A 15,427-nucleotide genomic window follows, 5' to 3' on the forward strand; every position below is an offset into this window, starting at 1 on the left:
TTCCCCTCAAGAAGCCTTTAGCTAAGACAGTTCTTGTGGAATTGGAAAAGTGGTATTTGGAAGCCCATAAAGGGCTATGGTGAAAAAGGAAATATCCTCAGATGAAATCTTGAAAGAAGATTTCTGATAAACTGCTTAGTGTTCTGTTAATTCATCTCACAGAGTTACATCGGTATATCGTGGATCTCTTTGCTAGCCTCATTTCTGTGGAATCTGAGAACAGATATTTCGGAACCCTTTGAAGATTATAGGGCCAAAGGAAATATCCTCCGATAACAAAGAGAAAGAAGCTTTCTGAGAAACTTCTTTGTGTTCTGTGAAATCATCTCACAGAGTTACAGTTTTCCCCTCAAGAAGTCTTTCGCTAAGACAGTTCTTGTGGAATTGGCAAAATGATATTTTGAAGCCCATAGAGGGCTATGGTGAAAAAGGAAATATCCTCAGATGAAATCTGGAAATGAGCTATCTGAGAAACTGCTCTGTGATGTGTGACTTCCACTCACCGAGTTACATCTGTATTTCGTGGATCTCTTTGCTAGCCTTATTTCTGTGGAATCTGAGAACAGATATTTCGGATCCCTTTGAAGACTAAAGGGACAAAGGAAATATCCTCCGATAACAAAGAGAAAGAAGCTTTCTGAGAAACTTCTTTGTGTTCTGTGAAATCATCTCACAGAGTTACAGCTTTCCCCTCAAGAAGCCTTTCGCTAATACAGTTCTCGTGTAACTGGCAAAGTGATATTTGGAAGCCCATAGAGGGCTATGGTGAAAAAGGAAATATCCTCAAGTGAAATCTGTAAAGAAGCTTTCTGAGAAACTGCTTAGTGTTCTGTTAATTCATCTCACAGAGTTACATCTGTATTTCTTGGATCTCTTTGCTAGCCTTATTTCTGTGGAATCTGAGAACAGATATTTCGGATCCCTTTGAAGACTATAGGGCCAAAGGAAATATCCTCCGATAACAAAGAGAAAGAAGCTTTCTGAGAAACTTCTTTGTGTTCTTTGAAATCATCTCACAGAGTTACAGGTTTCCCCTCAAGAAGCCTTTCGCTAAGACAGTTCTTGTGTAATTGGCAAAGTGATATTTGGAACCCCTACAGGGCTATGGTGAAAAAGGAAATATCCTCAGATGAAATCTGGAAAGAAGCTTTCTGAGAAACTGCTTAGTGTTCTGTTAATTCATCTCACAGAGTTACACCTGTATTTCGTGGATCTCTTTGCTAGCCTTATTTCTGTGGAATCTGAGAACAGATATTTCGGATCCCTTTGAAGACTATAGGGCCAAAGGAAATATCCTCCGATAACAAAGAGAAAGAAGCTTTCTGAGAAACTTCTTTGTGTTCTGTGAAATCATCTCACAGAGTTACATCTTTCCCCTCAAGAAGCCTTTCGCTAACACAGTTCTTGTGGAATTGGCAAAGTGATATTTGGAAGGCCATAGAGGGCTATGGTGAAAAAGGAAATATCCTCAGATGAAATCTGGAAAGAAGTTTTCTGAGAAACTGCTTAGTGTTCTGTTAATTCATCTCACAGAGTTTCATCTGTATTTCGTGGATCTCTTTGCTAGCCTTATTTCTGTGGAATCTGAGAACAGATATTTCGGATCCCTTTGAAGACTATAGGGCCAAAGGAAATATCCTCCGATAACAAAGAGAAAGAAGCTTTCTGAGAAACTTCTTTGTGTTCTGTGAAATCATCTCACAGAGTTACAGCTTTCCCCTCAAGAAGCCTTTCGCTAAGACAGTTCTTGTGTAATTGGCAAAGTGATATTTGAAAGCCCATAGAGGGCTATGGTGAAAAAGGAAATATCCTCCGATGAAATCTGGAAAGAAGCTTTCTGAGAAACTGCTTAGTGTTCTGTTAATTCATCTCACAGAGTTACATCTGTATTTCGTGGATCTCTTTGCTAGCCTTATTTCTGTGGAATCTGAGAACAGATATTTCGGATCCCTTTGAAGACTATAGGGCCAAAGGAAATATCCTCCGATAACAAAGAGAAAGAAGCTTTCTGAGAAACTTCTTTGTGTTCTGTGAAATCATCTCACAGAGTTACAGCTTTCCTCTCAAGAAGACTTTCGCTAAGACAGTTCTTGTGGAATTGGCAAAGTGATATTTGGAAGCCCTTAGAAGGCAATGGTGAAAAGAAATATCCTCAGATGAAATCTGGAAAGAAGCTTTCTGAGAAACTGCTTAGTGTTCTGTTAATTCATCTCACAGAGTTACATCTATATTTCGTGGATCTCTTTGCTACCCTTATTTCTGTGGAATCTGAGAACAGATATTTCGGATCCCTTTAAAGTCTATAGGTCCAAAGGAAATATCCTCCGATAATAAAGAGAAAGAAGCTTTCTGAGAAACTTCTTTGTGTTCTTTGAAATCATCTCACAGAGTTACAGGTTTCCCCTCAAGAAGCCTTTCGCTAAGACAGTTCTTGTGGAATTGGCAAAGTGATATTTGGAACCCCTACAGGGCTATGGTGAAAAAGGAAATATCCTCAGATGAAATCTGGAAAGAAGCTTTCTGAGAAACTGCTTAGTGTTCTGTTAATTCATCTCACAGAGTTACACCTGTATTTCGTGGATCTCTTTGCTAGCCTTATTTCTGTGGAATCTGAGAACAGATATTTCGGATCCCTTTGAAGACTATAGGGCCAAAGGAAATATCCTCCGATAACAAAGAGAAAGAAGCTTTCTGAGAAACTTCTTTGTGTTCTGTGAAATCATCTCACAGAGTTACATCTTTCCCCTCAAGAAGCCTTTCGCTAACACAGTTCTTGTGTAATTGGCAAAGTGATATTTGAAAGCCCATAGAGGGCTATGGTGAAAAAGGAAATATCCTCCGATGAAATCTGGAAAGAAGCTTTCTGAGAAACTGCTTAGTGTTCTGTTAATTCATCTCACAGAGATACATCTATATTTCGTGTATCTCTTTGCTAGCCTTATTTCTGTGGAATCTGAGAACAGATATTTCGGATCCCTTTGAAGACTATAGGGCGAAAGGAAATATCCTCCGATAACAAAGAGAAAGAAGCTTTCTGAGAAACTTCTTTGTGTTCTGTGAAATCATCTCACAGAGTTACAGCTTTCCCCTCAAGAAGCCTTTCGCTAAGACAGTTCTTGTGGAATTGGCAAAGTGATATTTGGAAGCCCATAGAGGGCAATGGTGAAAAAGGAAATATCCTCAGATGAAATCTGGCAAGAAGCTTTCTGAGAAACTGCTCTGTGATGTGTGTCTTCCACTCACAGAGTTACATCTGTATTTCGTGGATCTCTTTGCTATCCTTATTTCTGTGGAATCTGAGAACAGATATTTCGATCCCTTTGAAGACTATAGGGCCAAAGGAAATATCCTCCGATAGCAAAGAGAACGATGCCTTCTGAGAAATTTCTTTGTGTTCTGTGAAATCATCTCACAGAGTTACAGCTTTCCCCTCAAGAAGCCTTTCGCTAAGACAGTTCTTGTGGAATTGGCAAAGTGATATTTGGAAGCCCATAGAGGGCTATGGTGAAAAAGGAAATATCCTCAGATGAAATCTGGAAAGAAGCTTTCTGAGAAACTGCTCTGTGATTTGTGACTTCCACTCACAGAGTTACATCTGTATTTCGTGGATCTCTTTGCTAGCCTTATATCTGTGGAATCTGAGAACAGATATTTCGGATCCGTTTGAAGACTATAGGGCCAAAGGAAATATCCTCCGATAACAAAGAGAAAGAAGCTTTCTGAGAAACTTCTTTGTGTTCTGTGAAATCATCTCACAGAGTTACAGCTTTCCCCTCAAGAAGCCTTTCGCTAAGACAGTTCTTGTGGAATTGGAAAAGTGATATTTGGAAGCCCATAGAGGTCTATGGTGAAAAAGGAAATATCCTCAGATGAAATCTGGAAAGAAGCTTTCTGAGAAACTGCTTAGTGTTCTGTTAATTCATCTCACAGAGTTACATCTGTATTTCGTGGATCTCTTTGCTAGCCTTATTTCTGTGGAATCTGAGAACAGATATTTCGGATCCCTTTGAAGACTATAGTGCGAAAGGAAATATCCTCCGATAACAAAGAGAAAGAAGCCTTCTGAGAAACTTCTTTCTGTTCTGTGAAATCATCTCACAGAGTTACAGCTTTCCCCTCAAGAAGACTTTCGCTAAGACAGTTCTTGTGGAATTGGCAAAGTGATATTTGGAAGCCCATAGAGGGCTATGGTGAGAAAGGAAATATCCTCAGATGAAATCTGGAAAGAAGCTTTCTGAGAAACTGCTTAGTGTTCTGTTAATTCATCTCACGGAGTTACATCTGTATTTCGTGGATCTCTTTGCTAGCCTTATTTCTGTGGAATCTGAGAACAGATATTTCGGATCCCTTTGAAGACTATACGGCCAAAGGAAATATCCTCCGATAACAAAGAGAAAGAAGCTTTCTGAGAAACTTCTTTGTGTTCTGTGAAATCATCTCACAGAGTTACAGCTTTCCCCTCAAGAAGCCTTTCGCTAAGACAGTTCTTGTGGAATTGGCAAAGTGATATTTGGAAGCCCATAGAGGGCTATGGTGAAAAAGGAAATATCCTCAGACGAAATCTGGAAAGAAGCTTTCTGAGAAACTGCTTAGTGTTCTGTTAATTCATCTCACAGAGTTACATCTGTATTTCGTGGAACTCTTTGCTAGCCTTATTTCTGTGGAACCTGAGAACAAATATTTCGGATCCCAGTGAAGACTATAGGGCCAAAGGAAATATCCTCCGATAACAAAGAGAAAGAAGCTTTCTGAGAAACTTCTTTGTGTTCTGTGAAATCATCTCACAGAGTTACAGCTTTCCCCTCAAGAAGTCTTTCGCTAAGACAGTTCTTGTGGAATTGTAAAAGTGATATTTGGAAGCCCATAGAGGGCTATGGTGAAAAAGGAAATATCCTCAGATGAAATCTGGAAAGAAGCTTTCTGAGAAACTGCTCTGTGATTTGTGACTTCCACTCACAGAGTTACATCTGTATTTCGTGGATCTCTTTGCTAGCCTTATATCTGTGGAATCTGAGAACAGATATTTCGGATCCGTTTGAAGACTATAGGGCCAAAGGAAATATCCTCCGATAACAAAGAGAAAGAAGCTTTCTGAGAAACTTCTTTGTTCTGTGAAATCATCTCACAGAGTTACAGCTTTCCCCTCAAGAAGCCTTTAGCTAAGACAGTTCTTGTGGAATTGGAAAAGTGGTATTTGGAAGCCCATAAAGGGCTATGGTGAAAAAGGAAATATCCTCAGATGAAATCTTGAAAGAAGATTTCTGATAAACTGCTTAGTGTTCTGTTAATTCATCTCACAGAGTTACATCGGTATATCGTGGATCTCTTTGCTAGCCTCATTTCTGTGGAATCTGAGAACAGATATTTCGGAACCCTTTGAAGATTATAGGGCCAAAGGAAATATCCTCCGATAACAAAGAGAAAGAAGCTTTCTGAGAAACTTCTTTGTGTTCTGTGAAATCATCTCACAGAGTTACAGTTTTCCCCTCAAGAAGTCTTTCGCTAAGACAGTTCTTGTGGAATTGGCAAAATGATATTTTGAAGCCCATAGAGGGCTATGGTGAAAAAGGAAATATCCTCAGATGAAATCTGGAAATGAGCTATCTGAGAAACTGCTCTGTGATGTGTGACTTCCACTCACCGAGTAACATCTGTATTTCGTGGATCTCTTTGCTAGCCTTATTTCTGTGGAATCTGAGAACAGATATTTCGGATCCCTTTGAAGACTAAAGGGACAAAGGAAATATCCTCCGATAACAAAGAGAAAGAAGCTTTCTGAGAAACTTCTTTGTGTTCTGTGAAATCATCTCACAGAGTTACAGCTTTCCCCTCAAGAAGCCTTTCGCTAATACAGTTCTCGTGTAACTGGCAAAGTGATATTTGGAAGCCCATAGAGGGCTATGGTGAAAAAGGAAATATCCTCAAGTGAAATCTGTAAAGAAGCTTTCTGAGAAACTGCTTAGTGTTCTGTTAATTCATCTCACAGAGTTACATCTGTATTTCTTGGATCTCTTTGCTAGCCTTATTTCTGTGGAATCTGAGAACAGATATTTCGGATCCCTTTGAAGACTATAGGGCCAAAGGAAATATCCTCCGATAACAAAGAGAAAGAAGCTTTCTGAGAAACTTCTTTGTGTTCTTTGAAATCATCTCACAGAGTTACAGGTTTCCCCTCAAGAAGCCTTTCGCTAAGACAGTTCTTGTGTAATTGGCAAAGTGATATTTGGAACCCCTACAGGGCTATGGTGAAAAAGGAAATATCCTCAGATGAAATCTGGAAAGAAGCTTTCTGAGAAACTGCTTTGTGTTCTGTTAATTCATCTCACAGAGTTACACCTGTATTTCGTGGATCTCTTTGCTAGCCTTATTTCTGTGGAATCTGAGAACAGATATTTCGGATCCCTTTGAAGACTATAGGGCCAAAGGAAATATCCTCCGATAACAAAGAGAAAGAAGCTTTCTGAGAAACTTCTTTGTGTTCTGTGAAATCATCTCACAGAGTTACATCTTTCCCCTCAAGAAGCCTTTCGCTAACACAGTTCTTGTGGAATTGGCAAAGTGATATTTGGAAGGCCATAGAGGGCTATGGTGAAAAAGGAAATATCCTCAGATGAAATCTGGAAAGAAGCTTTCTGAGAAACTGCTTAGTGTTCTGTTAATTCATCTCACAGAGTTTCATCTGTATTTCGTGGATCTCTTTGCTAGCCTTATTTCTGTGGAATCTGAGAACAGATATTTCGGATCCCTTTGAAGACTATAGGGCCAAAGGAAATATCCTCCGATAACAAAGAGAAAGAAGCTTTCTGAGAAACTTCTTTGTGTTCTGTGAAATCATCTCACAGAGTTACAGCTTTCCCCTCAAGAAGCCTTTCGCTAAGACAGTTCTTGTGTAATTGGCAAAGTGATATTTGAAAGCCCATAGAGGGCTATGGTGAAAAAGGAAATATCCTCCGATGAAATCTGGAAAGAAGCTTTCTGAGAAACTGCTTAGTGTTCTGTTAATTCATCTCACAGAGTTACATCTGTATTTCGTGGATCTCTTTGCTAGCCTTATTTCTGTGGAATCTGAGAACAGATATTTCGGATCCCTTTGAAGACTATAGGGCCAAAGGAAATATCCTCCGATAACAAAGAGAAAGAAGCTTTCTGAGAAACTTCTTTGTGTTCGGTGAAATCATCTCACAGAGTTACAGCTTTCCTCTCAAGAAGACTTTCGCTAAGACAGTTCTTGTGGAATTGGCAAAGTGATATTTGGAAGCCCTTAGAAGGCAATGGTGAAAAGAAATATCCTCAGATGAAATCTGGAAAGAAGCTTTCTGAGAAACTGCTTAGTGTTCTGTTAATTCATCTCACAGAGTTACATCTATATTTCGTGGATCTCTTTGCTACCCTTATTTCTGTGGAATCTGAGAACAGATATTTCGGATCCCTTTAAAGTCTATAGGTCCAAAGGAAATATCCTCCGATAATAAAGAGAAAGAAGCTTTCTGAGAAACTTCTTTGTGTTCTTTGAAATCATCTCACAGAGTTACAGGTTTCCCCTCAAGAAGCCTTTCGCTAAGACAGTTCTTGTGTAATTGGCAAAGTGATATTTGGAACCCCTACAGGGCTATGGTGAAAAAGGAAATATCCTCAGATGAAATCTGGAAAGAAGCTTTCTGAGAAACTGCTTAGTGTTCTGTTAATTCATCTCACAGAGTTACACCTGTATTTCGTGGATCTCTTTGCTAGCCTTATTTCTGTGGAATCTGAGAACAGATATTTCGGATCCCTTTGAAGACTATAGGGCCAAAGGAAGTATCCTCCGATAACAAAGAGAAAGAAGCTTTCTGAGAAACTTCTTTGTGTTCTGTGAAATCATCTCACAGAGTTACATCTTTCCCCTCAAGAAGCCTTTCGCTAACACAGTTCTTGTGTAATTGGCAAAGTGATATTTGAAAGCCCATAGAGGGCTATGGTGAAAAAGGAAATATCCTCAGATGAAATCTGGAAAGAAGCTTTCTGAGAAACTGCTTAGTGTTCTGTTAATTCATCTCACAGAGATACATCTATATTTCGTGTATCTCTTTGCTAGCCTTATTTCTGTGGAATCTGAGAACAGATATTTCGGATCCCTTTGAAGACTATAGGGCGAAAGGAAATATCCTCCGATAACACAGAGAAAGAAGCTTTCTGAGAAACTTCTTTGTGTTCTGTGAAATCATCTCACAGAGTTACAGCTTTCCCCTCAAGAAGCCTTTCGCTAAGACAGTTCTTCTGGAATTGGCAAAGTGATATTTGGAAGCCCATAGAGGGCTACGGTGAAAAAGGAAATATCCTCAGATGAAATCTGGAAAGAAGATTTCTGAGAAACTGCTCTTTGATGTGTGTCTTCCACTCACAGAGTTACATCTGTATTTCGTGGATCTCTTTGCTAGCCTTATTTCTGTGGAATCTGAGAACAGATATTTCGGATCCCTTTGAAGACTATACGGCCAAAGGAAATATCCTCCGATAACAAAGAAAAAGAAGCTTTCTGAAAACCTTCTTTGTGTTCTGTGAAATCATCTCACAGAGTTACAGCTTTCCCCTCAAGAAGCCTTTCGCTAAGACAGTTCTTGTGGAATTGGAAAAGTGATATTTGGAAGCCCATAGAGGGCTATGGTGAAAAAGGAAATATCCTCAGATGAAATCTGGAAAGAAGCTTTGTGAGAAACTGCTTAGTGTTCTGTTAATTCATCTCACAGAGTTACATCTATATTTAGTGGATCTCTTTGCTAGCCTTATTTCTGTGGAATCTGAGAACAGATATTTCGGATCCCTTTAAAGTCTGTAGGGCCAAAGGAAATATCCTCCGATAACAAAGAGAAAGAAGCTTTCTGAGAAACTTCTTTGTGTTCTGTGAAATCATCTCACAGAGTTACAGCTTTCCCCTCAAGAAGCCTTTCGCTAAGACAGTTCTTGTGGAATTGGCAAAGTGATATTTGGAAGCCCATAGAGGGCAATGGTGAAAAAGGAAATATCCTCAGATGAAATCTGGAAAGAAGCTTTCTGAGAAACTGCTTAGTGTTCTGTTAATTCATCTCACAGAGTTACATCTGTATTTCGTGGATCTCTTTGCTAGCCTTATTTCTGTGGAATCTGAGAACAGATATTTCGGATCCCATTGAAGACTATAGGGACAAAGGAAATATCCTCCGATAACAAAGAGAAAGAAGCTTTCTGAGAAACTTCTTTGAGTTCTGTGAAATCATCTCACAGAGTTACAGCTTTCCCCTCAAGAAGCCTTTCGCTAAGACAGTTCTTGTGGAATTGGAAAAGTGATATTTGGAAGCCCCTAGAGGGTATGGTGAAAAAGGAAATATCCTCAGATGAAATCTGGAAAGAAGCTTTCTGAGAAACTGCTTAGTGTTCTGTTAATTCATCTCACAGAGTTACATCAGTATTTCGTGGATCTCTTTGCTAGCCTTATTTCTGTGGAATCTGAGAACAGATATTTCGGATCCCTTTGAAGACAATAGTGCGAAATTAAATATCCTCCGATAACAAAGAGAAAGAAGCTTTCTGAGAAACTTCTTTCTGTTCTGTGAAATCATCTCACAGAGTTACAGCTTTCCCCTCAAGAAGCCTTTCGCTAAGACAGTTCTTGTGGAATTGGCAAAGTGATATTTGGAAGCCCATAGAGGGCTATGGTGAGAAAGGAAATATCCTCAGATGAAATCTGGAAAGAAGCTTTCTGAGAAACTGCTTAGTGTTCTGTTAATTCATCTCACGGAGTTACATCTGTATTTCGTGGATCTCTTTGCTAGCCTTATTTCTGTGGAATCTGAGAACAGATATTTCGGATCCCTTTGAAGACTATACGGCCAAAGGAAATATCCTCCGATAACAAAGAGAAAGAAGCTTTCTGAGAAACTTCTTTGTGTTCTGTGAAATCATCTCACAGAGTTACAGCTTTCCCCTCAAGAAGCCTTTCGCTAAGACACTTCTTGTGGAATTGGCAAAGTGATATTTGGAAGCCCATAGAGGGCTATGGTGAAAAAGGAAATATCCTCAGACGAAATCTGGAAAGAAGCTTTCTGAGAAACTGCTTAGTGTTCTGTTAATTCATCTCACAGAGTTACATCTGTATTTCGTGGATCTCTTTGCTAGCCTTATTTCTGTGGAACCTGAGAACAAATATTTCGGATCCCATTGAAGACTATAGGGCCAAAGGAAATATCCTCCGATAACAAAGAGAAAGAAGCTTTCTGAGAAACTTCTTTGTGTTCTGTGAAATCATGTCACAGAGTTACAGCTTTCCCCTCAAGAAGTCTTTCGCTAAGACAGTTCTTGTGGAATTGTAAAAGTGATATTTGGAAGCCCATAGAGGGCTATGGTGAAAAAGGAAATATCCTCAGATGAAATCTGGAAAGAAGCTTTCTAAGAAACTGCTCTGTGATTTGTGACTTCCACTCACAGAGTTACATCTGTATTTCGTGGATCTCTTTGCTAGCCTTATATCTGTGGAATCTGAGAACAGATATTTCGGATCCGTTTGAAGACTATAGGGCCAAAGGAAATATCCTCCGACAACAAAGAGAAAGAAGCTTTCTGAGAAACTTCTTTGTTCTGTGAAATCATCTCACAGAGTTACAGCTTTCCCCTCAAGAAGCCTTTAGCTAAGACAGTTCTTGTGGAATTGGAAAAGTGGTATTTGGAAGCCCATAGAGGGCTATGGTGAAAAAGGAAATATCCTCAGATGAAATCTTGAAAGATTTCTGATAAACTGCTTAGTGTTCTGTTAATTCATCTCACAGAGTTACATCGGTATATCGTGGATCTCTTTGCTAGCCTCATTTCTGTGGAATCTGAGAACGGATATTTCGGAACCCTTTGAAGATTATAGGGCCAAAGGAAATATCCAACGATAACAAAGAGAAAGAAGCTTTCTCAGAAACTTCTTTGTGTTCTGTGAAATCATCTCACAGAGTTACAGTTTTCCCCTCAAGAAGTCTTTCGCTAAGACAGTTCTTGTGGAATTGGCAAAATGATATTGTGAAGCCCATAGAGGGCTATGGTGAAAAAGGAAATATCCTCAGATGAAATCTGGAAATGAGCTATCTGAGAAACTACTCTGTGATGTGTGACTTCCACTCACCGAGTTACATCTCTATTTCGTGGATCTCTTTGCTAACCTTATTTCTGTGGAATCTGAGAACAGATATTTCGGATCCTTTTGAAGACTAAAGGGACAAAGGAAATATCCTCCGATAACAAAGAGAAAGAAGCTTTCTGAGAAACTTCTTTGTGTTCTGTGAAATCATCTCACAGAGTTACAGCTTTCCCCTCAAGAAGCCTTTCGCTAAGACAGTTCTTGTGGAATTGGCAAAGTGATATTTGGAAGCCCATAGAGGGCTATGGTGAAAAAGGAAATATCCTCAGATGAAATCTGGAAAGAAGCTTTCTGAGAAACTGCTTAGTGTTCTGTTAATTCAATTCACAGAGTTACATCTGTATATCGTGGATCTCTTTGCTAGCCTTATTTCTGTGGAATCTGAGAACAGATATTTCGGATCCCTTTAAAGTCTATAGGGACAAAGGAAATATCCTCCGATAACAAAGAGAAAGAAGCTTTCTGAGAAACTTCTTTGTGTTCTGTGAAATCATCTCACAGAGTTACAGCTTTCCCCTCAAGAAGCCTTTCGCTAAGACAGTTCTTGTGGAATTGGCAAAGTGATATTTGGAAGCCCATAGAGGGCAATGGTGAAAAAGGAAATATCCTCAGATGAAATCTGGAAAGAAGCTTTCTGAGAAACTGCTTTGTGTTCTGTTAATTCATCTCACAGAGTTACATCTGTATTTCGTGGATCTCTTTGCTAGCCTTATTTCTGTGGAATCTGAGAACAGATATTTCGGATCCCTTTGAAGACTATAGGGCCAAAGGAAATATCCTCCGATAACAAAGAGAAAGAAGCTTTCTGAGAAACTTCTTTGTGTTCTGTGAAAACATGTCACAGAGTTACAGCTTTCCCCTCAAGAAGCCTTTCGCTAAGAGAGTTCTTGTGGAATTGGCAAAGTGATATTTGGAAGCCCATAGAGGGATATGGTGAAAAAGGAAATATCCTCAGAAGATATCTGGCAAGAAGCCTTCTGAGAAACTGCTTAGTGTTCTTTTAATTCATCTCACAGAGTTACATCTATATTTCGTGGATCTCTTTGCTAGCCTTATTTCTGTGGAATCTGAGAACAGATATTTCTGATCCCCTTAAAGTCTATAGGGCCAAAGGAAATATCCTCCGATAACAAAGAGAAAGAAGCTTTCTGATAAACTTCTTTGTGTTCTGTGAAATCATCTCACAGAGTTACAGCTTTCCCCTCAAGAAGCCTTTCGCTAAGACACTTCTTGTGGAATTGGCAAAGTGATATTTGGAAGGCCATAGAGGGACATGGTGAAAAAGGAAATATCCTCAGATGAAATCTGGAAAGAAGCTTTCTGAGAAACTGCTTAGTGTTCTGTTAATTCATCTCACAGAGTTCTACCTGTATTTCGTGGATCTCTTTGCTAGCCTTATTTCTGTGGAATCTCAGAACAGATATTTCGGATCCCTTTAAAGTCTATAGGTCCAAAGGAAATATCCTCCGATAATAAAGAGAAGGAAGGTTTCTGAGAAACTTCTTTGTGTTCTGTGAAATCATCTCACAAAGTTACAGCTTTCCCCTCAAGAAGCCTTTCGCTAAGACAGTTCTTGTGGAATTGGCAAAGTGATATTTGGAAGCCCATAGAGGGCTATGGTGAAAAAGGAAATATCCTCAGATGAAATCTGGAAAGAAGCTTTCTGAGAAACTGCTTAGTGTTCTGTTAATTCATCTCACAGAGTTACATCTATATTTCGTGGATCTCTTTGCTAGCCTTATTTCTGTGAAATCTGAGAACAGATATTTCGGATCCCTTTAAAGTCTATGGGGCCAAAGGAAATATCCTCCGTTAACTAAGAGAAAGAAGCTTTCTGAGAAACTTCTTTGTGTTCTGTGAAATCATGTCACAGAGTTACAGGTTTCCCCTCAAGAAGCCTTTCGCTAAGACACTTGTTGTGGAATTGGCAAAGTGATATTTGGAAGCCCATAGAGGGCTATGGTGAAAAAGGAAATATCCTCAGATGAAATCTGGAAAGAAGCTTTCTGAGAAACTGCTTAGTGTTCTGTTAATTCATCTCACAGAGATACACCTGTATTTCGTTGATTTCTTTGCTAGCCTTAATTCTGTGGAATCTGAGAACAGATATTTCGGATCCCTTTGATGACTATAGGGCCAATGGAAATATCCTCGGATAACAAAGAGAAAGAAGCTGTCTGAGAAACTTCTTTGTGTTCTGTGAAATCATCTCACAGAGTTACAGCTTTCCCCTCAAGAAGCCTTTCGCTAAGACAGTTCTTGTGGAATTGGCAAAGTGATATTTGGAAGCCCATAGATGGCTATGGTGAAAAAGGAAATATCCTCAGATGAAATCTGGAAAGAAGATTTCTGAGAAACTGCTCTGTGATGTGTGACTTCCACTCACAGAGCTACATCTGTATTTCGTGGATCTCTTTGCTAGCCTTATTTCTGTGGAATCTGAGAACAGATATTTCGGATCCCTTTGAAGTCTATAGGGCCAGAGAAATATCCTCCGATAACAAAGAGAAAGAAGCTGTCTGAGAAACTTCTTTGTGTTCTGTGAAATCATGTCACAGAGTTACAGCTTTCCCCTCAAGAAGCCTTTCGCTAAGACAGTTCTTGTGGAATTGGCAAAGTGATATTTGGAAGCCCATAGATGGCTATGGTGAAAAAGGAAATATCCTCAGATGAAATCTGGAAAGAAGCTTTCTGAGAAACTGCTTAGTGTTCTGTTAATTCATCTCACAGAGTTACATCTGTATTTCGTGGATCTCTTTGCTAGCCTTATTTCTGTGGAATCTGAGAACAGATATTTCGGATCCCTTTGAAGACTATAGGGACAAAGAAAATATCCTCCGATAACAAAGAGAAAGAAGCTTTCTGAGAAACTTCTTTGTGTTCTTTGAAATCATCTCACAGACTTACAGCTTTCCCCTCAAGAAGCCTTTCTCTAAGACACTTCTTGTGGAATTGGAAAAGTGATATTTGGAAACCCATAGAGGGCTAGGGTGAAAAAGGAAATATCCTCAGATGAAATCTGGAAAGAAGCTTTCTGAGAAACTGCTTAGTGTTCTGTTAATTCACCTCACAGAGTTACATCTGTATTTCGTGGATCTCTTTGCTAGCCTTATTTCTGTGGAATCTGAGAACAGATATTTCGGATCCCTTTGAAGACTATAGGGCCAAAGGAAATATCCTCCGATAACAAAGAGAAAGAAGTTTTCTGAGAAACTTCTTTGTGTTCTGTGAAATCATCTCACTGAGTTACAGCTTTCCCCTCAATAAGCCTTTCGCTAGGACAGTTCTTGTTGAATTGGCAAAGTGATATTTGGAAGCACATAGAGGGCTATGGTGAACAAGGAAATATCCTCCGATGAAATCTGAAAAGAAGCTTTCTGAGAAACTGCTTAGTGTTCTGTTAATTCATCTCACAGAGTTACATCTATATTTCGTGGACCTCTTTTCTAGCCTTATTTCTGTGGAATCTGAGAACAGATATTTCGGATCCCTTTGAAGACTATAGGGCCAAAGGAAATATCCTCCGATAACAAAGAGAAAGAAGCTTTCTGAGAAACTTCTTTGAGTTCTGTGAAATCATCTCACAGAGTTACAGCTTTCCCCTCAAGAAGCCTTTCGCTAAGACAGTTCTTGTGGAATTGGCAAAGTGATATTTCGAAGCCCATAGAGGGCTATGGTGAAAAAGGAAATATCCTCAGATGAAATCTGGAAAGAAGCTTTCTGAGAAACTGCTCTATAATGTGTGACTTCCACTCACAGAGTTACATCTGTTTTTCGTGGATCTCTTTCCTAACCTTATTTCTGTGGAATCTGAGAACAGATATTTCGGATCCCTTTAAAGTCTATAGGGCCGAAGGAAATTTCCTCCGATAACAAAGAGAAAGAAGCTTTCTGAGAAACTTCTTTGTGTTCTGTGAAATCATCTCACAGAGTTACAGCTTTCCCCTCAAGAAGCCTTTCGCTAAAACAGTTCTTGTGGAATTGGCAAAGTGATATTTGGAAGCCCATAGAGGGCTATGGTGAAAAAGGAAATATCCTCAGATGACATCTGGAAAGAAGCTTTCTGAGAAACTGCTTAGTGTTCTGTTAATTCATCTCACAGAGTTACATCGGTATTTCGTGGATCTCTTTGCTAGCCTTATTTCTGTGTAATCTGAGAGCAGATATTTCGGAAACTTTTGAAGACTATAGGGCCAAAGGAAATATCCTCCGATAACAAAGAGAAAGAAGCTTTCTGAGAAACTTCTTTGTGTTCTGTGAAATCATCTCACAGAGTTACAGCTTTCCCCTCAA

Source organism: Macaca nemestrina, chromosome 5 (assembly GCF_043159975.1).
Source record: "Macaca nemestrina isolate mMacNem1 chromosome 5, mMacNem.hap1, whole genome shotgun sequence".
Lineage (NCBI taxonomy): Eukaryota > Metazoa > Chordata > Mammalia > Primates > Cercopithecidae > Macaca > Macaca nemestrina.